General features: G+C 53.3%; 42 non-coding genes across 42 annotated transcripts; 33 read left to right on the top strand and 9 right to left on the bottom strand.

Annotated features, from left to right (window-relative positions):
* The first annotated feature begins 979 nt into the window (after window positions 1-979).
* On the top strand, window positions 980-1,071 carry trnar-ucu (transfer RNA arginine (anticodon UCU)). The gene is given in 2 exon segments: window positions 980-1,016; window positions 1,036-1,071. It is a non-coding gene; the product is annotated as a tRNA-Arg (tRNA).
* A 143-nt stretch (window positions 1,072-1,214) lies between these two features.
* On the top strand, window positions 1,215-1,288 carry trnan-guu (transfer RNA asparagine (anticodon GUU)). The gene has a single exon. It is a non-coding gene; the product is annotated as a tRNA-Asn (tRNA).
* Window positions 1,289-1,774: 486 nt separating this feature from the next.
* On the top strand, window positions 1,775-1,848 carry trnat-agu (transfer RNA threonine (anticodon AGU)). The gene has a single exon. It is a non-coding gene; the product is annotated as a tRNA-Thr (tRNA).
* A 225-nt stretch (window positions 1,849-2,073) lies between these two features.
* Window positions 2,074-2,146, bottom strand: trnak-uuu (transfer RNA lysine (anticodon UUU)). The gene has a single exon. It is a non-coding gene; the product is annotated as a tRNA-Lys (tRNA).
* A 395-nt stretch (window positions 2,147-2,541) lies between these two features.
* On the top strand, window positions 2,542-2,633 carry trnar-ucu (transfer RNA arginine (anticodon UCU)). Its single transcript is given in 2 exon segments — window positions 2,542-2,578; window positions 2,598-2,633. It is a non-coding gene; the product is annotated as a tRNA-Arg (tRNA).
* Window positions 2,634-2,776: 143 nt separating this feature from the next.
* trnan-guu (transfer RNA asparagine (anticodon GUU)) lies at window positions 2,777-2,850 on the top strand. Its single transcript has one exon. It is a non-coding gene; the product is annotated as a tRNA-Asn (tRNA).
* Window positions 2,851-3,246: 396 nt separating this feature from the next.
* On the top strand, window positions 3,247-3,318 carry trnae-cuc (transfer RNA glutamic acid (anticodon CUC)). Its single transcript has one exon. It is a non-coding gene; the product is annotated as a tRNA-Glu (tRNA).
* Window positions 3,319-3,493: 175 nt separating this feature from the next.
* trnat-agu (transfer RNA threonine (anticodon AGU)) lies at window positions 3,494-3,567 on the top strand. The gene has a single exon. It is a non-coding gene; the product is annotated as a tRNA-Thr (tRNA).
* Window positions 3,568-3,783: 216 nt separating this feature from the next.
* trnak-uuu (transfer RNA lysine (anticodon UUU)) lies at window positions 3,784-3,856 on the bottom strand. The gene has a single exon. It is a non-coding gene; the product is annotated as a tRNA-Lys (tRNA).
* A 395-nt stretch (window positions 3,857-4,251) lies between these two features.
* On the top strand, window positions 4,252-4,343 carry trnar-ucu (transfer RNA arginine (anticodon UCU)). The gene is given in 2 exon segments: window positions 4,252-4,288; window positions 4,308-4,343. It is a non-coding gene; the product is annotated as a tRNA-Arg (tRNA).
* Window positions 4,344-4,486: 143 nt separating this feature from the next.
* Window positions 4,487-4,560, top strand: trnan-guu (transfer RNA asparagine (anticodon GUU)). The gene has a single exon. It is a non-coding gene; the product is annotated as a tRNA-Asn (tRNA).
* A 396-nt stretch (window positions 4,561-4,956) lies between these two features.
* On the top strand, window positions 4,957-5,028 carry trnae-cuc (transfer RNA glutamic acid (anticodon CUC)). Its single transcript has one exon. It is a non-coding gene; the product is annotated as a tRNA-Glu (tRNA).
* A 175-nt stretch (window positions 5,029-5,203) lies between these two features.
* On the top strand, window positions 5,204-5,277 carry trnat-agu (transfer RNA threonine (anticodon AGU)). The gene has a single exon. It is a non-coding gene; the product is annotated as a tRNA-Thr (tRNA).
* Window positions 5,278-5,502: 225 nt separating this feature from the next.
* Window positions 5,503-5,575, bottom strand: trnak-uuu (transfer RNA lysine (anticodon UUU)). The gene has a single exon. It is a non-coding gene; the product is annotated as a tRNA-Lys (tRNA).
* Window positions 5,576-5,970: 395 nt separating this feature from the next.
* Window positions 5,971-6,062, top strand: trnar-ucu (transfer RNA arginine (anticodon UCU)). Its single transcript is given in 2 exon segments — window positions 5,971-6,007; window positions 6,027-6,062. It is a non-coding gene; the product is annotated as a tRNA-Arg (tRNA).
* A 143-nt stretch (window positions 6,063-6,205) lies between these two features.
* trnan-guu (transfer RNA asparagine (anticodon GUU)) lies at window positions 6,206-6,279 on the top strand. Its single transcript has one exon. It is a non-coding gene; the product is annotated as a tRNA-Asn (tRNA).
* A 396-nt stretch (window positions 6,280-6,675) lies between these two features.
* On the top strand, window positions 6,676-6,747 carry trnae-cuc (transfer RNA glutamic acid (anticodon CUC)). Its single transcript has one exon. It is a non-coding gene; the product is annotated as a tRNA-Glu (tRNA).
* Window positions 6,748-6,922: 175 nt separating this feature from the next.
* trnat-agu (transfer RNA threonine (anticodon AGU)) lies at window positions 6,923-6,996 on the top strand. The gene has a single exon. It is a non-coding gene; the product is annotated as a tRNA-Thr (tRNA).
* A 225-nt stretch (window positions 6,997-7,221) lies between these two features.
* trnak-uuu (transfer RNA lysine (anticodon UUU)) lies at window positions 7,222-7,294 on the bottom strand. Its single transcript has one exon. It is a non-coding gene; the product is annotated as a tRNA-Lys (tRNA).
* A 395-nt stretch (window positions 7,295-7,689) lies between these two features.
* On the top strand, window positions 7,690-7,781 carry trnar-ucu (transfer RNA arginine (anticodon UCU)). The gene is given in 2 exon segments: window positions 7,690-7,726; window positions 7,746-7,781. It is a non-coding gene; the product is annotated as a tRNA-Arg (tRNA).
* Window positions 7,782-7,924: 143 nt separating this feature from the next.
* Window positions 7,925-7,998, top strand: trnan-guu (transfer RNA asparagine (anticodon GUU)). Its single transcript has one exon. It is a non-coding gene; the product is annotated as a tRNA-Asn (tRNA).
* Window positions 7,999-8,637: 639 nt separating this feature from the next.
* On the top strand, window positions 8,638-8,711 carry trnat-agu (transfer RNA threonine (anticodon AGU)). Its single transcript has one exon. It is a non-coding gene; the product is annotated as a tRNA-Thr (tRNA).
* A 253-nt stretch (window positions 8,712-8,964) lies between these two features.
* trnak-uuu (transfer RNA lysine (anticodon UUU)) lies at window positions 8,965-9,037 on the bottom strand. The gene has a single exon. It is a non-coding gene; the product is annotated as a tRNA-Lys (tRNA).
* Window positions 9,038-9,432: 395 nt separating this feature from the next.
* trnar-ucu (transfer RNA arginine (anticodon UCU)) lies at window positions 9,433-9,524 on the top strand. The gene is given in 2 exon segments: window positions 9,433-9,469; window positions 9,489-9,524. It is a non-coding gene; the product is annotated as a tRNA-Arg (tRNA).
* Window positions 9,525-9,667: 143 nt separating this feature from the next.
* trnan-guu (transfer RNA asparagine (anticodon GUU)) lies at window positions 9,668-9,741 on the top strand. Its single transcript has one exon. It is a non-coding gene; the product is annotated as a tRNA-Asn (tRNA).
* A 396-nt stretch (window positions 9,742-10,137) lies between these two features.
* On the top strand, window positions 10,138-10,209 carry trnae-cuc (transfer RNA glutamic acid (anticodon CUC)). Its single transcript has one exon. It is a non-coding gene; the product is annotated as a tRNA-Glu (tRNA).
* A 175-nt stretch (window positions 10,210-10,384) lies between these two features.
* trnat-agu (transfer RNA threonine (anticodon AGU)) lies at window positions 10,385-10,458 on the top strand. The gene has a single exon. It is a non-coding gene; the product is annotated as a tRNA-Thr (tRNA).
* Window positions 10,459-10,683: 225 nt separating this feature from the next.
* Window positions 10,684-10,756, bottom strand: trnak-uuu (transfer RNA lysine (anticodon UUU)). Its single transcript has one exon. It is a non-coding gene; the product is annotated as a tRNA-Lys (tRNA).
* Window positions 10,757-11,151: 395 nt separating this feature from the next.
* Window positions 11,152-11,243, top strand: trnar-ucu (transfer RNA arginine (anticodon UCU)). Its single transcript is given in 2 exon segments — window positions 11,152-11,188; window positions 11,208-11,243. It is a non-coding gene; the product is annotated as a tRNA-Arg (tRNA).
* Window positions 11,244-11,386: 143 nt separating this feature from the next.
* Window positions 11,387-11,460, top strand: trnan-guu (transfer RNA asparagine (anticodon GUU)). The gene has a single exon. It is a non-coding gene; the product is annotated as a tRNA-Asn (tRNA).
* A 643-nt stretch (window positions 11,461-12,103) lies between these two features.
* trnat-agu (transfer RNA threonine (anticodon AGU)) lies at window positions 12,104-12,177 on the top strand. Its single transcript has one exon. It is a non-coding gene; the product is annotated as a tRNA-Thr (tRNA).
* Window positions 12,178-12,402: 225 nt separating this feature from the next.
* trnak-uuu (transfer RNA lysine (anticodon UUU)) lies at window positions 12,403-12,475 on the bottom strand. Its single transcript has one exon. It is a non-coding gene; the product is annotated as a tRNA-Lys (tRNA).
* A 395-nt stretch (window positions 12,476-12,870) lies between these two features.
* Window positions 12,871-12,962, top strand: trnar-ucu (transfer RNA arginine (anticodon UCU)). The gene is given in 2 exon segments: window positions 12,871-12,907; window positions 12,927-12,962. It is a non-coding gene; the product is annotated as a tRNA-Arg (tRNA).
* A 143-nt stretch (window positions 12,963-13,105) lies between these two features.
* On the top strand, window positions 13,106-13,179 carry trnan-guu (transfer RNA asparagine (anticodon GUU)). The gene has a single exon. It is a non-coding gene; the product is annotated as a tRNA-Asn (tRNA).
* Window positions 13,180-13,575: 396 nt separating this feature from the next.
* trnae-cuc (transfer RNA glutamic acid (anticodon CUC)) lies at window positions 13,576-13,647 on the top strand. Its single transcript has one exon. It is a non-coding gene; the product is annotated as a tRNA-Glu (tRNA).
* Window positions 13,648-13,822: 175 nt separating this feature from the next.
* On the top strand, window positions 13,823-13,896 carry trnat-agu (transfer RNA threonine (anticodon AGU)). Its single transcript has one exon. It is a non-coding gene; the product is annotated as a tRNA-Thr (tRNA).
* A 225-nt stretch (window positions 13,897-14,121) lies between these two features.
* Window positions 14,122-14,194, bottom strand: trnak-uuu (transfer RNA lysine (anticodon UUU)). The gene has a single exon. It is a non-coding gene; the product is annotated as a tRNA-Lys (tRNA).
* A 395-nt stretch (window positions 14,195-14,589) lies between these two features.
* On the top strand, window positions 14,590-14,681 carry trnar-ucu (transfer RNA arginine (anticodon UCU)). Its single transcript is given in 2 exon segments — window positions 14,590-14,626; window positions 14,646-14,681. It is a non-coding gene; the product is annotated as a tRNA-Arg (tRNA).
* Window positions 14,682-14,824: 143 nt separating this feature from the next.
* On the top strand, window positions 14,825-14,899 carry trnan-guu (transfer RNA asparagine (anticodon GUU)). Its single transcript has one exon. It is a non-coding gene; the product is annotated as a tRNA-Asn (tRNA).
* Window positions 14,900-15,295: 396 nt separating this feature from the next.
* On the top strand, window positions 15,296-15,367 carry trnae-cuc (transfer RNA glutamic acid (anticodon CUC)). The gene has a single exon. It is a non-coding gene; the product is annotated as a tRNA-Glu (tRNA).
* Window positions 15,368-15,542: 175 nt separating this feature from the next.
* trnat-agu (transfer RNA threonine (anticodon AGU)) lies at window positions 15,543-15,616 on the top strand. The gene has a single exon. It is a non-coding gene; the product is annotated as a tRNA-Thr (tRNA).
* A 225-nt stretch (window positions 15,617-15,841) lies between these two features.
* trnak-uuu (transfer RNA lysine (anticodon UUU)) lies at window positions 15,842-15,914 on the bottom strand. The gene has a single exon. It is a non-coding gene; the product is annotated as a tRNA-Lys (tRNA).
* Window positions 15,915-16,256: the final 342 nt, after the last annotated feature.

Below are 16,256 nucleotides of genomic sequence, written 5' to 3'. Positions count from 1 at the left end.
TGTAGCTGACAGCTAGCTGAAAATGCCAATACCTCATTTGTATGCGTCTGTGGAGCCTTCAAAATAACAGTCGATTGCGCAATATGGTTGACAGAATCAGTGTTCTTTGTGCGCCAATCCTTGGAATCAGATAAAGCACTCCAATGTGTTCATGCTTCAGTTTTTGTGTTTCAGTATTACTAATTAGGGATTTAGCTATTATATATGATAGTTCTAAGTACCACCTTTCATTAGAGATAACAATTATGAAAAATATTACCTTTTTATTTGACCTTGGTTACAAAGGGTCATTTTGGAGTCTCCAAAAGACCCTTTTAGAAAATTCCTGGATGTACTCTTATAAAAACATGTGTCAAATATGAATATATTGTGGTATTATGTTTGACTTTTGATTTGAATTGGGTAAGGCTTCAACCTGTGGTCCAATTTAGTCTTCCAGATAATACCTACCACCTCTAGGCCTCTTCAGGCCTCTGTTTTCAAAACAAAATCTAGGCGGAAATAGAAATTTTCACTTTCCTTGTGTTCAAGCTTCTATTACTCAACACTAGAAGGACTGACAGGGGTCCTGACAACAGGGGACATAACTTCAGAGTGTCAGCTTTCAAAAGAGATCATTTACATGCATGTACTCCAAATGGTTCAAGAACAGCTTCCAATTTACTTTGGGTATGCTGTTTAGGCGTTTTTAGGCACATTTAACAGGATGCTTAAGAGGTTAAACGGTACTCTCAGCGCACTTTGCGGCACAACGGTTGCACATCAGACGCCAGGTCAGAACGTTGCCTCTTGAGCTCACAACTAGGCCTTGTGGCACAACGGTGGCGCGTCTGACTTGGTAGCGTCTTTTACTTACCTGGCAAAATCAAGCTCTGATTGCTTCCTCAGAGTGAGGCATGCCACCATTGCACCTCGCCCAAACAGGGACCTGATGCTGCCAGGGTTGAAAAGGTAGACGTCAAGCGGATAAATCGTCGGTGGCTCTGTGGCGCAATGGATAGCGCATTGGACTTCTAGGCAGGGGGAGGAAAAGCCATTCAAAGGTTGTGGGTTCGAGTCCCACCAGAGTCGTTCTCTTTTTTCCCCAAACTCCCTGTCGACGGCTCACGGGAAGAGTTATTTGTACGGCCGCTCCTCCTCTTCCTCGTGGGAGTTTTGGCACTCGTCTCCCAGCGTTTCCTTCCATTTTCCGGTCCTATTTCTGTAAAGACAGGGTCTCTGTGGCGCAATTGGCTAGCGCGTTCGGCTGTTAACCGAAAGGATGGTGGTTCGAGCCCACCCAGGGACGAATGTGTTCTTGTTTGCCCCTGTTGTGGGTCTTGCCAGTGTGACAATGAGCTGTACCGCCGTCGGAGCTGGAAAATCTCGCAGAAATAAAGTCCTCCGCTCCACCAACTGAGCTGTCAAAGGGTGAGCGAGCGAGTGGGAGGCTTTATTTGCGAGGAAGGCATGCGATGCCCCATTCTCACTCCCGTTCAGATACAAAAGAAGAAAGCCTTTGCTGACGCACCACTCATTTAAGTCTCTACCTGGTGGTCTAGTGGCTGGGATTCGGCGCTCTCGCCGCAGGCGGCCCGGGTTCGATTCCCGGTCAGGGAATCTGTTTTTAGACCGCCATCAGAGTCCAAGAAGCTGGAAAATCTCTTCATTCTGGTGCCTTGAGAGCCTTTGCTGCATGTTGGGCATACCTTTCTAAGGTGGCTTTCGACCCCACCTTAAAGCACCTACTCGAAGAGAAAACAGAAGCCTGAGCCCGTCTGGTCCGATGAAGCAAGGTGCCGTGGCTTAGTTGGTCAAAGCGCCTGTCTAGTAAACAGGAGATCCTGAGTTCAAATCTCAGCGGTGCCTCTTTAGGCGCCAGCTCAATTTTGCATCCTTTGTCTCAAAGTCAGGCGTGCAACGGAGACAAAGGTTGCGCGCCACAAGTCACGCTCTGTGGTTTGAACACACAGCTCACACAGGGCCTAGAACGCTGGACCCTTGCTCCTTCCATTGTTTCCTCAAAGTCAGGTACATAAGAGAGCCCAATTAGGCCCGCTTCATCCCACGCTGCCACGCGGTTTGAACAGGCTTCGCCCGAACAGGGACTTGAACCCTTGACCCTCAGATTAAAAGCCTGATGCTCTGCCGACTGAGCTATCCGGGCTCTGGAGTGGCAGGAAACACTGAGCTTTTCGTGGAACATCTGCATGTACATCTCCTTCGCCACACAAACCCCGAGGGCTCGTATGGCGAATCCCTCGCAAGCATGCCGGTGCACCTTCGACACAAAGAGCCTCTTTAAACGGTACTCTCAGCGCACTTTGCGGCACAACGGTTGCACATCAGACGCCAGGTCAGAACGTTGCCTCTTGAGCTCACAACTAGGCCTTGTGGCACAACGGTGGCGCGTCTGACTTGGTAGCGTCTTTTACTTACCTGGCAAAATCAAGCTCTGATTGCTTCCTCAGAGTGAGGCATGCCACCAACGCACCTCGCCCAAACAGGGACCTGATGCTGCCAGGGTTGAAAAGGTAGACGTCAAGCGGATAAATCGTCGGTGGCTCTGTGGCGCAATGGATAGCGCATTGGACTTCTAGGCAGGGGGAGGAAAAGCCATTCAAAGGTTGTGGGTTTGAGTCCCACCAGAGTCGTTCTCTTTTTTCCCCAAACTCCCTGTCGACGGCTCACGGGAATAGTTATTTGTACGGCCGCTCCTCCTCTTCTTCGTGGGAGTTTTGGCACTCGTCTCCCAGCGTTTCCTTCCATTTTCCGGTCCTATTTCTGTAAAGACAGGGTCTCTGTGGCGCAATTGGCTAGCGCGTTCGGCTGTTAACCGAAAGGATGGTGGTTCGAGCCCACCCAGGGACGAATGTGTTCTTGTTTGCCCCTGTTGTGGGTCTTGCCAGTGTGACAATGAGCTGTACCGCCGTCGGAGCTGGAAAATCTCGCAGAAATAAAGTCCTCCGCTCCACCAACTGAGCTGTCAAAGGGTGAGCGAGCGAGTGGGAGGCTTTATTTGAGAGGAAGGCATGCGATGCCCCATTCTCACTCCCGTTCAGATACAAAAGAAGAAAGCCTTTGCTGACGCACCACTCATTTAAGTCTCTACCTGGTGGTCTAGTGGCTGGGATTCGGCGCTCTCGCCGCAGGCGGCCCGGTTTCGATTCCCGGTCAGGGAACTTTAAGGTCCAGTGGAAACCTTTGACTAGCTGCGTCCTGCAACGTGGTCCTCATCTTTGACGGCGAGCAGGGGAAGCCAAGCTCTCCCTGGTGGTCTAGTGGCTAGGATTCGGCGCTCTCACCGCTGCGGCCCGGGTTCGATTCCCGGTCAGGGAATCTGTTTTTAGACCGCCATCAGAGTCCAAGAAGCTGGAAAATCTCTTCATTCTGGTGCCTTGAGAGCCTTTGCTGCATGTTGGGCATACCTTTCTAAGGTGGCTTTCGACCCCACCTTAAAGCACCTACTCGAAGAGAAAACAGAAGCCTGAGCCCGTCTGGTCCGATGAAGCAAGGTGCCGTGGCTTAGTTGGTCAAAGCGCCTGTCTAGTAAACAGGAGATCCTGAGTTCAAATCTCAGCGGTGCCTCTTTAGGCGCCAGCTCAATTTTGCATCCTTTGTCTCAAAGTCAGGCGTGCAACGGAGACAAAGGTTGCGCGCCACAAGTCACGCTCTGTGGTTTGAACACACAGCTCACAGAACGCTGGACCCTTGCTCCTTCCATTGTTTCCTCAAAGTCAGGTACATAAGAGAGCCCAATTAGGCCCGCTTCATCCCACGCTGCCACGCGGTTTGAACAGGCTTCGCCCGAACAGGGACTTGAACCCTTGACCCTCAGATTAAAAGCCCGATGCTCTGCCGACTGAGCTATCCGGGCTCTGGAGTGGCAGGAAACACTGAGCTTTTCGTGGAACATCTGCATGTACATCTCCTTCGCCACACAAACCCTGAGGGCTCGTATGGCGAATCCCTCGCAAGCATGCCGGTGCACCTTCGACACAAAGAGCCTCTTTAAACGGTACTCTCAGCGCACTTTGCGGCACAACGGTTGCACATCAGACGCCAGGTCAGAACGTTGCCTCTTGAGCTCACAACTAGGCCTCGTGGCACAACGGTAGCGCGTCTGACTTGGTAGCGTCTTTTACTTACCTGGCAAAATCAATCTCTAATTGCTTCCTCAGAGTGAGGCATGCCACCAACGCACCTCGCCCAAACAGGGACCTGATGCTGCCAGGGTTGAAAAGGTAGACGTCAAGCGGGTAAATCGTCGGGGGCTCTGTGGCGCAATGGATAGCGCATTGGACTTCTAGGCAGGGGGAGGAAAAGCCATTCAAAGGTTGTGGGATCGAGTCCCACCAGAGTCGTTCTCTTTTTTCCCCAAACTCCCCGTCGACGGCTCACGGGAAGAGTTATTTGTACGGCCGCTCCTCCTCTTCTTCGTGGGAGTTTTGGCACTCGTCTCCCAGTGTTTCCTTCCATTTTCCGGTCCTATTTCTGTAAAGACAGGGTCTCTGTGGCGCAATTGGCTAGCGCGTTCGGCTGTTAACCGAAAGGATGGTGGTTCGAGCCCACCCAGGGACGAATGTGTTCTTGTTTGCCCCTGTTGTGGGTCTTGCCAGTGTGACAATGAGCTGTACCGCCGTCGGAGCTGGAAAATCTCGCAGAAATAAAGTCCTCCGCTCCACCAACTGAGCTGTCAAAGGGTGAGCGAGCGAGTGGGAGGCTTTATTTGCGAGGAAGGCATGCGATGCCCCATTCTCACTCCCGTTCAGATACAAAAGAAGAAAGCCTTTGCTGACGCACCACTCATTTAAGTCTCTACCTGGTGGTCTAGTGGCTGGGATTCGGCGCTCTCGCCGCAGGCGGCCCGGTTTCGATTCCCGGTCAGGGAACTTTAAGGTCCAGTGGAAACCTTTGACTAGCTGCGTCCTGCAACGTGGTCCTCATCTTTGACGGCGAGCAGAGGAAGCCAAGCTCTCCCTGGTGGTCTAGTGGCTAGGATTCGGCGCTCTCACAGCCGCGGCCCGGGTTCGATTCCCGGTCAGGGAATCTGTTTTTAGACCGCCATCAGAGTCCAAGAAGCTGGAAAATCTCTTCATTCTGGTGCCTTGAGAGCCTTTGCTGCATGTTGGGCATACCTTTCTAAGGTGGCTTTCGACCCCACCTTAAAGCACCTACTCGAAGAGAAAACAGAAGCCTGAGCCCGTCTGGTCCGATGAAGCAAGGTGCCGTGGCTTAGTTGGTCAAAGCGCCTGTCTAGTAAACAGGAGATCCTGAGTTCAAATCTCAGCGGTGCCTCTTTAGGCGCCAGCTCAATTTTGCATCCTTTGTCTCAAAGTCAGGCGTGCAACGGAGACAAAGGTTGCGCGCCACAAGTCACGCTCTGTGGTTTGAACACACAGCTCACACAGGGCCTAGAACGCTGGACCCTTGCTCCTTCCATTGTTTCCTCAAAGTCAGGTACATAAGAGAGCCCAATTAGGCCTGCTTCATCCCACGCTGCCACGCGGTTTGAACAGGCTTCGCCCGAACAGGGACTTGAACCCTTGACCCTCAGATTAAAAGCCTGATGCTCTGCCGACTGAGCTATCCGGGCTCTGGAGTGGCAGGAAACACTGAGCTTTTCGTGGAACATCTGCATGTACATCTCCTTCACCACACAAACCCCGAGGGCTCGTATGGCGAATCCCTCGCAAGCATGCCGGTGCACCTTCGACACAAAGAGCCTCTTTAAACGGTACTCTCAGCGCACTTTGCGGCACAACGGTTGCACATCAGACGCCAGGTCAGAACGTTGCCTCTTGAGCTCACAACTAGGCCTTGTGGCACAACGGTGGCGCGTCTGACTTGGTAGCGTCTTTTACTTACCTGGCAAAATCAAGCTCTGATTGCTTCCTCAGAGTGAGGCATGCCACCAACGCACCTCGCCCAAACAGGGACCTGATGCTGCCAGGGTTGAAAAGGTAGACGTCAAGCAGATAAATTGTCGGTGGCTCTGTGGCGCAATGGATAGCGCATTGGACTTCTAGGCAGGGGGAGGAAAAGCCATTCAAAGGTTGTGGGTTCGAGTCCCACCAGAGTCGTTCTCTTTTTTCCCCAAACTCCCCGTCGACGGCTCACGGGAAGAGTTATTTGTACGGCCGCTCCTCCTCTTCTTCGTGGGAGTTTTGGCACTCGTCTCCCAGTGTTTCCTTCCATTTTCCGGTCCTATTTCTGTAAAGACAGGGTCTCTGTGGCGCAATTGGCTAGCGCGTTCGGCTGTTAACCGAAAGGATGGTGGTTCGAGCCCACCCAGGGACGAATGTGTTCTTGTTTGCCCCTGTTGTGGGTCTTGCCAGTGTGACAATGAGCTGTACCGCCGTCGGAGCTGGAAAATCTCGCAGAAATAAAGTCCTCCGCTCCACCAACTGAGCTGTCAAAGGGTGAGCGAGCGAGTGGGAGGCTTTATTTGCGAGGAAGGCATGCGATGCCCCATTCTCACTCCCGTTCAGATACAAAAGAAGAAAGCCTTTGCTGACGCACCACTCATTTAAGTCTCTACCTGGTGGTCTAGTGGCTGGGATTCGGCGCTCTCGCCGCAGGCGGCCCGGTTTCGATTCCCGGTCAGGGAACTTTAAGGTCCAGTGGAAACCTTTGACTAGCTGCGTCCTGCAACGTGGTCCTCATCTTTGACGGCGAGCAGAGGAAGCCAAGCTCTCCCTGGTGGTCTAGTGGCTAGGATTCGGCGCTCTCACAGCCGCGGCCCGGGTTCGATTCCCGGTCAGGGAATCTGTTTTTAGACCGCCATCAGAGTCCAAGAAGCTGGAAAATCTCTTCATTCTGGTGCCTTGAGAGCCTTTGCTGCATGTTGGGCATACCTTTCTAAGGTGGCTTTCGACCCCACCTTAAAGCACCTACTCGAAGAGAAAACAGAAGCCTGAGCCCGTCTGGTCCGATGAAGCAAGGTGCCGTGGCTTAGTTGGTCAAAGCGCCTGTCTAGTAAACAGGAGATCCTGAGTTCAAATCTCAGCGGTGCCTCTTTAGGCGCCAGCTCAATTTTGCATCCTTTGTCTCAAAGTCAGGCGTGCAACGGAGACAAAGGTTGCGCGCCACAAGTCACGCTCTGTGGTTTGAACACACAGCTCACACAGGGCCTAGAACGCTGGACCCTTGCTCCTTCCATTGTTTCCTCAAAGTCAGGTACATAAGAGAGCCCAATTAGGCCTGCTTCATCCCACGCTGCCACGCGGTTTGAACAGGCTTCGCCCGAACAGGGACTTGAACCCTTGACCCTCAGATTAAAAGCCTGATGCTCTGCCGACTGAGCTATCCGGGCTCTGGAGTGGCAGGAAACACTGAGCTTTTCGTGGAACATCTGCATGTACATCTCCTTCGCCACACAAACCCCGAGGGCTCGTATGGCGAATCCCTCGCAAGCATGCCGGTGCACCTTCGACACAAAGAGCCTCTTTAAACGGTACTCTCAGCGCACTTTGCGGCACAACGGTTGCACATCAGACGCCAGGTCAGAACGTTGCCTCTTGAGCTCACAACTAGGCCTTGTGGCACAACGGTGGCGCGTCTGACTTGGTAGCGTCTTTTACTTACCTGGCAAAATCAAGCTCTGATTGCTTCCTCAGAGTGAGGCATGCCACCAACGCACCTCGCCCAAACAGGGACCTGATGCTGCCAGGGTTGAAAAGGTAGACGTCAAGCAGATAAATTGTCGGTGGCTCTGTGGCGCAATGGATAGCGCATTGGACTTCTAGGCAGGGGGAGGAAAAGCCATTCAAAGGTTGTGGGTTCGAGTCCCACCTGAGTCGTTCTCTTTTTTCCCCAAACTCCCTGTCGACGGCTCACGGGAAGAGTTATTTGTACGGCCGCTCCTCCTCTTCTTCGTGGGAGTTTTGGCACTCGTCTCCCAGCGTTTCCTTCCATTTTACGGTCCTATTTCTGTAAAGACAGGGTCTCTGTGGCGCAATTGGCTAGCGCGTTCGGCTGTTAACCGAAAGGATGGTGGTTCGAGCCCACCCAGGGACGAATGTGTTCTTGTTTGCCCCTGTTGTGGGTCTTGCCAGTGTGACAATGAGCTGTACCGCCGTCGGAGCTGGAAAATCTCGCAGAAATAAAGTCCTCCGCTCCACCAACTGAGCTGTCAAAGGGTGAGCGAGTGGGAGGCTTTATTTGCGAGGAAGGCATGCGATGCCCCATTCTCACTCCCGTTCAGATACAAAAGAAGAAAGCCTTTGCTGACGCACCACTCTTTTAAGTCTCTACCTGGTGGTCTAGTGGCTGGGATTCGGCGCTCTCGCCGCAGGCGGCCCGGTTTCGATTCCCGGTCAGGGAACTTTAAGGTCCAGTGGAAACCTTTGACTAGCTGCGTCCTGCAACGTGGTCCTCATCTTTGACGGCGAGCAGAGGAAGCCAAGCTCTTCCTGGTGGTCTAGTGGCTAGGATTCGTCGCTCTCAGCGCCGTGGCCAGGGTTCGATTCCCGGTCAGGGAATCTGTTTTTAGACCACCATCAGAGTCCAAGAAGCTGGAAAATCTCTTCATTCTGGTGCCTTGAGAGCCTTTGCTGCATGTTGGGCATACCTTTCTAAGGTGGCTTTGGACCCCACCTTAAAGCACCTACTCGAAGAGAAAACAGAAGCCTGAGCCCGTCTGCTCCGATGAAGCAAGGCGCCGTGGCTTAGTTGGTCAAAGCGCCTGTCTAGTAAACAGGAGATCCTGAGTTCAAATCTCAGCGGTGCCTCTTTAGGCGCCAGCTCAATTTTGCATTCTCAGCGGTGCCAGCTCAATTTTGCATCCTTTGTCTCAAAGTCAGGCGTGCAACGGAGACAAAGGTTGCGCGCCACAAGTCACGCTCTGTGGTTTGAATACACAGCTCACACAGGGCCTAGAACGCTGGACCCTTGCTCCTTCCATTGTTTCCTCAAAGTCAGGTACATAAGAGAGCCCAATTAGGCCCGCTTCATCCCACGCTGCCACGTGGTTTGAACAGGCTTCGCCCGAACAGGGACTTGAACCCTTGACCCTCAGATTAAAAGCCTGATGCTCTGCCGACTGAGCTATCCGGGCTCTGGAGTGGCAGGAAACACTGAGCTTTTCGTGGAACATCTGCATGTACATCTCCTTCGCCACACAAACGCCGAGGGCTCGTATGGCGAATCCCTCGCAAGCATGCCGGTGCACCTTCGACACAAAGAGCCTCTTTAAACGGTACTCTCAGCGCACTTTGCGGCACAACGGTTGCACATCAGACGCCAGGTCAGAACGTTGCCTCTTGAGCTCACAACTAGGCCTTGTGGCACAACGGTGGCGCGTCTGACTTGGTAGCGTCTTTTACTTACCTGGCAAAATCAAGCTCTGATTGCTTCCTCAGAGTGAGGCATGCCACCAACGCACCTCGCCCAAACAGGGACCTGATGCTGCCAGGGTTGAAAAGGTAGACGTCAAGCGGATAAATCGTCGGTGGCTCTGTGGCGCAATGGATAGCGCATTGGACTTCTAGGCAGGGGGAGGAAAAGCCATTCAAAGGTTGTGGGTTCGAGTCCCACCAGAGTCGTTCTCTTTTTTCCCCAAACTCCCTGTCGACGGCTCACGGGAAGAGTTATTTGTACGGCCGCTCCTCCTCTTCTTCGTGGCAGTTTTGGCACTCGTCTCCCAGCGTTTCCTTCCATTTTCCGGTCCTATTTCTGTAAAGACAGGGTCTCTGTGGCGCAATTGGCTAGCGCGTTCGGCTGTTAACCGAAAGGGTGGTGGTTCGAGCCCACCCAGGGACGAATGTGTTCTTGTTTGCCCCTGTTGTGGGTCTTGCCAGTGTGACAATGAGCTGTACCGCCGTCGGAGCTGGAAAATCTCGCAGAAATAAAGTCCTCCGCTCCACCAACTGAGCTGTCAAAGGGTGAGCGAGCGAGTGGGAGGCTTTATTTGAGAGGAAGGCATGCGATGCCCCATTCTCACTCCCGTTCAGATACAAAAGAAGAAAGCCTTTGCTGACGCACCACTCATTTAAGTCTCTACCTGGTGGTCTAGTGGCTGGGATTCGGCGCTCTCGCCGCAGGCGGCCCGGTTTCGATTCCCGGTCAGGGAACTTTAAGGTCCAGTGGAAACCTTTGACTAGCTGCGTCCTGCAACGTGGTCCTCATCTTTGACGGCGAGCAGAGGAAGCCAAGCTCTCCCTGGTGGTCTAGTGGCTAGGATTCGGCGCTCTCACCGCCGCGGCCCGGGTTCGATTCCCGGTCAGGGAATCTGTTTTTAGACCGCCATCAGAGTCCAAGAAGCTGGAAAATCTCTTCATTCTGGTGCCTTGAGAGCCTTTGCTGCATGTTGGGCATACCTTTCTAAGGTGGCTTTCGACCCCACCTTAAAGCACCTACTCGAAGAGAAAACAGAAGGCTGAGCCCGTCTGGTCCGATGAAGCGAGGTGCCGTGGCTTAGTTGGTCAAAGCGCCTGTCTAGTAAACAGGAGATCCTGAGTTCAAATCTCAGCGGTGCCTCTTTAGGCGCCAGCTCAATTTTGCATCCTTTGTCTCAAAGTCAGGCGTGCAACGGAGACAAAGGTTGCGCGCCACAAGTCACGCTCTGTGGTTTGAACACACAGCTCACACAGGGCCTAGAACGCTGGACCCTTGCTCCTTCCATTGTTTCCTCAAAGTCAGGTACATAAGAGAGCCCAATTAGGCCCGCTTCATCCCACGCTGCCACGCGGTTTGAACAGGCTTCGCCCGAACAGGGACTTGAACCCTTGACCCTCAGATTAAAAGCCTGATGCTCTGCCGACTGAGCTATCCGGGCTCTGGAGTGGCAGGAAACACTGAGCTTTTCGTGGAACATCTGCATGTACATCTCCTTCGCCACACAAACCCCGAGGGCTCGTATGGCGAATCCCTCGCAAGCATGCCGGTGCACCTTCGACACAAAGAGCCTCTTTAAACGGTACTCTCAGCGCACTTTGCGGCACAACGGTTGCACATCAGACGCCAGGTCAGAACGTTGCCTCTTGAGCTCACAACTAGGCCTTGTGGCACAACGGTGGCGCGTCTGACTTGGTAGCGTCTTTTACTTACCTGGCAAAATCAAGCTCTGATTGCTTCCTCAGAGTGAGGCATGCCACCATTGCACCTCGCCCAAACAGGGACCTGATGCTGCCAGGGTTGAAAAGGTAGACGTCAAGCGGACTGATAGTCGGTGGCTCTGTGGCGCAATGGATAGCGCATTGGACTTCTAGGCATGGGGAGGAAAAGCCATTCAAAGGTTGTGGGTTCGAGTCCCACCAGAGTCGTTCTCTTTTTTCCCCAAACTCCCTGTCGACGGCTCACGGGAAGAGTTATTTGTACGGCCGCTCCTCCTCTTCTTCGTGGGAGTTTTGGCACTCGTCTCCCAGCGTTTCCTTCCATTTTACGGTCCTATTTCTGTAAAGACAGGGTCTCTGTGGCGCAATTGGCTAGCGCGTTCGGCTGTTAACCGAAAGGATGGTGGTTCGAGCCCACCCAGGGACGAATGTGTTCTTGTTTGCCCCTGTTGTGGGTCTTGCCAGTGTGACAATGAGCTGTACCGCCGTCGGAGCTGGAAAATCTCGCAGAAATAAAGTCCTCCGCTCCACCAACTGAGCTGTCAAAGGGTGAGCGAGCGAGTGGGAGGCTTTATTTGAGAGGAAGGCATGCGATGCCCCATTCTCACTCCCGTTCAGATACAAAAGAAGAAAGCCTTTGCTGACGCACCACTCATTTAAGTCTCTACCTGGTGGTCTAGTGGCTGGGATTCAGCGCTCTCGCCGCAGGCGGCCCGGTTTCGATTCCCGGTCAGGGAACTTTAAGGTCCAGTGGAAACCTTTGACTAGCTGCGTCCTGCAACGTGGTCCTCATCTTTGACGGCGAGCAGAGGAAGCCAAGCTCTTCCTGGTGGTCTAGTGGCTAGGATTCGTCGCTCTCAGCGCCGTGGCCCGGGTTCATTTCCCGGTCAGGGAATCTGTTTTTAGACCGCCATCAGAGTCCAAGAAGCTGGAAAATCTCTTCATTCTGGTGCCTTGAGAGCCTTTGCTGCATGTTGGGCATACCTTTCTAAGGTGGCTTTCGACCCCACCTTAAAGCACCTACTCGAAGAGAAAACAGAAGCTTGAGCCCGTCTGGTCCGATGAAGCAAGGCGCCGTGGCTTAGTTGGTCAAAGCGCCTGTCTAGTAAACAGGAGATCCTGAGTTCAAATCTCAGCGGTGCCTCTTAAGGCGCCAGCTCAATTTTGCATCCTTTGTCTCAAAGTCAGGCGTGCAACGGAGACAAAGGTTGCGCGCCACAAGTCACGCTCTGTGGTTTGAATACACAGCTCACACAGGGCCTAGAACGCTGGACCCTTGCTCCTTCCATTGTTTCCTCAAAGTCAGGTACATAAGAGAGCCCAATTAGGCCCGCTTCATCCCACGCTGCCACGCGGTTTGAACAGGCTTCGCCCGAACAGGGACTTGAACCCTTGACCCTCAGATTAAAAGCCCGATGCTCTGCCGACTGAGCTATCCGGGCTCTGGAGTGGCAGGAAACACTGAGCTTTTCGTGGAACATCTGCATGTACATCTCCTTCACCACACAAACCCCGAGGGCTCGTATGGCGAATCCCTCGCAAGCATGCCGGTGCACCTTCGACACAAAGAGCCTCTTTAAACGGTACTCTCAGCGCACTTTGCGGCACAACGGTTGCACATCAGACGCCAGGTCAGAACGTTGCCTCTTGAGCTCACAACTAGGCCTTGTGGCACAACGGTGGCGCGTCTGACTTGGTAGCGTCTTTTACTTACCTGGCAAAATCAAGCTCTGATTGCTTCCTCAGAGTGAGGCATGCCACCAACGCACCTCGCCCAAACAGGGACCTGATGCTGCCAGGGTTGAAAAGGTAGACGTCAAGCGGATAAATCGTCGGTGGCTCTGTGGCGCAATGGATAGCGCATTGGACTTCTAGGCAGGGGGAGGAAAAGCCATTCAAAGGTTGTGGGTTCGAGTCCCACCAGAGTTGTTCTCTTTTTTCCCCAAACTCCCTGTCGACGGCTCACGGGAAGAGTTATTTGTACGGCCGCTCCTCCTCTTCTTCGTGGGAGTTTTGGCACTCGTCTCCCAGCGTTTCCTTCCATTTTCCGGTCCTATTTCTGTAAAGACAGGGTCTCTGTGGCGCAATTGGCTAGCGCGTTCGGCTGTTAACCGAAAGGATGGTGGTTCGAGCCCACCCAGGGACGAATGTGTTCTTGTTTGCCCCTGTTGTGGGTCTTGCCAGTGTGACAACGAGCTGTACCGCCGTCGGAGCTGGAAAATCTCGCAGAAATAAAGTCCTCCGCTCCACCAACTGAGCTGTCAAAGGGTGAGCGAGCGAGTGGGAGGCTTTATTTGAGAGGAAGGCATGCGATGCCCCATTCTCACTCCCGTTCAGATACAAAAGAAGAAAGCCTTTGCTGACGCACCACTCATTTAAGTCTCTACCTGGTGGTCTAGTGGCTGGGATTCGGCGCTCTCGCCGCAGGCGGCCCGGTTTCGATTCCCGGTCAGGGAACTTTAAGGTCCAGTGGAAACCTTTGACTAGCTGCGTCCTGCAACGTGGTCCTCATCTTTGACGGCGAGCAGAGGAAGCCAAGCTCTCCCTGGTGGTCTAGTGGCTAGGATTCGGCGCTCTCACCGCTGCGGCCCGGGTTCGATTCCCGGTCAGGGAATCTGTTTTTAGACCGCCATCAGAGTCCAAGAAGCTGGAAAATCTCTTCATTCTGGTGCCTTGAGAGCCTTTGCTGCATGTTGGGCATACCTTTCTAAGGTGGCTTTCGACCCCACCTTAAAGCACCTACTCGAAGAGAAAACAGAAGCCTGAGCCCGTCTGGTCCGATGAAGCAAGGTGCCGTGGCTTAGTTGGTCAAAGCGCCTGTCTAGTAAACAGGAGATCCTGAGTTCAAATCTCAGCGGTGCCTCTTTAGGCGCCAGCTCAATTTTGCATCCTTTGTCTCAAAGTCAGGCGTGCAACGGAGACAAAGGTTGCGCGCCACAAGTCACGCTCTGTGGTTTGAACACACAGCTCACACAGGGCCTAGAACGCTGGACCCTTGCTCCTTCCATTGTTTCCACAAAGTCAGGTACATAAGAGAGCCCAATTAGGCCCGCTTCATCCCACGCTGCCACGCGGTTTGAACAGGCTTCGCCCGAACAGGGACTTGAACCCTTGACCCTCAGATTAAAAGCCTGATGCTCTGCCGACTGAGCTATCCGGGCTCTGGAGTGGCAGGAAACACTGAGCTTTTCGTGGAACATCTGCATGTACATCTCCTTCGCCACACAAACCCCGAGGGCTCGTATGGCGAATCCCTCGCAAGCATGCCGGTGCACCTTCGACACAAAGAGCCTCTTTAAACGGTACTCTCAGCGCACTTTGCGGCACAACGGTTGCACATCAGACGCCAGGTCAGAACGTTGCCTCTTGAGCTCACAACTAGGCCTTGTGGCACAACGGTGGCGCGTCTGACTTGGTAGCGTCTTTTACTTACCTGGCAAAATCAAGCTCTGATTGCTTCCTCAGAGTGAGGCATGCCACCAACGCACCTCGCCCAAACAGGGACCTGATGCTGCCAGGGTTGAAAAGGTAGACGTCAAGCGGATAAATTGTCGGTGGCTCTGTGGCGCAATGGATAGCGCATTGGACTTCTAGGCAGGGGGAGGAAAAGCCATTCAAAGGTTGTGGGTTCGAGTCCCACCAGAGTCGTTCTCTTTTTTCCCCAAACTCCCTGTCGACGGCTCACGGGAAGAGTTATTTGTACGGCCGCTCCTCCTCTTCTTCGTGGGAGTTTTGGCACTCGTCTCCCAGCGTTTCCTTCCATTTTCCGGTCCTATTTCTGTAAAGACAGGGTCTCTGTGGCGCAATTGGCTAGCGCGTTCGGCTGTTAACCGAAAAGGATGGTGGTTTGAGCCCACCCAGGGACGAATGTGTTCTTGTTTGCCCCTGTTGTGGGTCTTGCCAGTGTGACAATGAGCTGTACCGCCGTCGGAGCTGGAAAATCTCGCAGAAATAAAGTCCTCCGCTCCACCAACTGAGCTGTCAAAGGGTGAGCGAGCGAGTGGGAGGCTTTATTTGAGAGGAAGGCATGCGATGCCCCATTCTCACTCCCGTTCAGATACAAAAGAAGAAAGCCTTTGCTGACGCACCACTCATTTAAGTCTCTACCTGGTGGTCTAGTGGCTGGGATTCGGCGCTCTCGCCGCAGGCGGCCCGGTTTCGATTCCCGGTCAGGGAACTTTAAGGTCCAGTGGAAACCTTTGACTAGCTGCGTCCTGCAACGTGGTCCTCATCTTTGACGGCGAGCAGAGGAAGCCAAGCTCTCCCTGGTGGTCTAGTGGCTAGGATTCGGCGCTCTCACCGCTGCGGCCCGGGTTCGATTCCCGGTCAGGGAATCTGTTTTTAGACCGCCATCAGAGTCCAAGAAGCTGGAAAATCTCTTCATTCTGGTGCCTTGAGAGCCTTTGCTGCATGTTGGGCATACCTTTCTAAGGTGGCTTTCGACCCCACCTTAAAGCACCTACTCGAAGAGAAAACAGAAGCCTGAGCCCGTCTGGTCCGATGAAGCAAGGTGCCGTGGCTTAGTTGGTCAAAGCGCCTGTCTAGTAAACAGGAGATCCTGAGTTCAAATCTCAGCGGTGCCTCTTTAGGCGCCAGCTCAATTTTGCATCCTTTGTCTCAAAGTCAGGCGTGCAACGGAGACAAAGGTTGCGCGCCACAAGTCACGCTCTGTGGTTTGAACACACAGCTCACACAGGGCCTAGAACGCTGGACCCTTGCTCCTTCCATTGTTTCCACAAAGTCAGGTACATAAGAGAGCCCAATTAGGCCCGCTTCATCCCACGCTGCCACGCGGTTTGAACAGGCTTCGCCCGAACAGGGACTTGAACCCTTGACCCTCAGATTAAAAGCCTGATGCTCTGCCGACTGAGCTATCCGGGCTCTGGAGTGGCAGGAAACACTGAGCTTTTCGTGGAACATCTGCATGTACATCTCCTTCGCCACACAAACCCCGAGGGCTCGTATGGCGAATCCCTCGCAAGCATGCCGGTGCACCTTCGACACAAAGAGCCTCTTTAAACGGTACTCTCAGCACACTTTGCGGCACAACGGTTGCACATCAGACGCCAGGTCAGAACGTTGCCTCTTGAGCTCACAACTAGGCCTCGTGGCACAACGGTAGCGCGTCTGACTTGGTAGCGTCTTTTACTTACCTGGCAAAATCAATCTCTAATTGCTTCCTCAGAGTGAGGCATGCCACCAACGCACCTCGCCCAAACAGGG

The sequence above is a fragment of the Osmerus eperlanus genome, chromosome 9, assembly GCF_963692335.1.
Source record: "Osmerus eperlanus chromosome 9, fOsmEpe2.1, whole genome shotgun sequence".
Classification (NCBI taxonomy): Eukaryota; Metazoa; Chordata; class Actinopteri; order Osmeriformes; family Osmeridae; genus Osmerus; species Osmerus eperlanus.
This window is presented reverse-complemented; position numbering and strand designations above follow the sequence as displayed.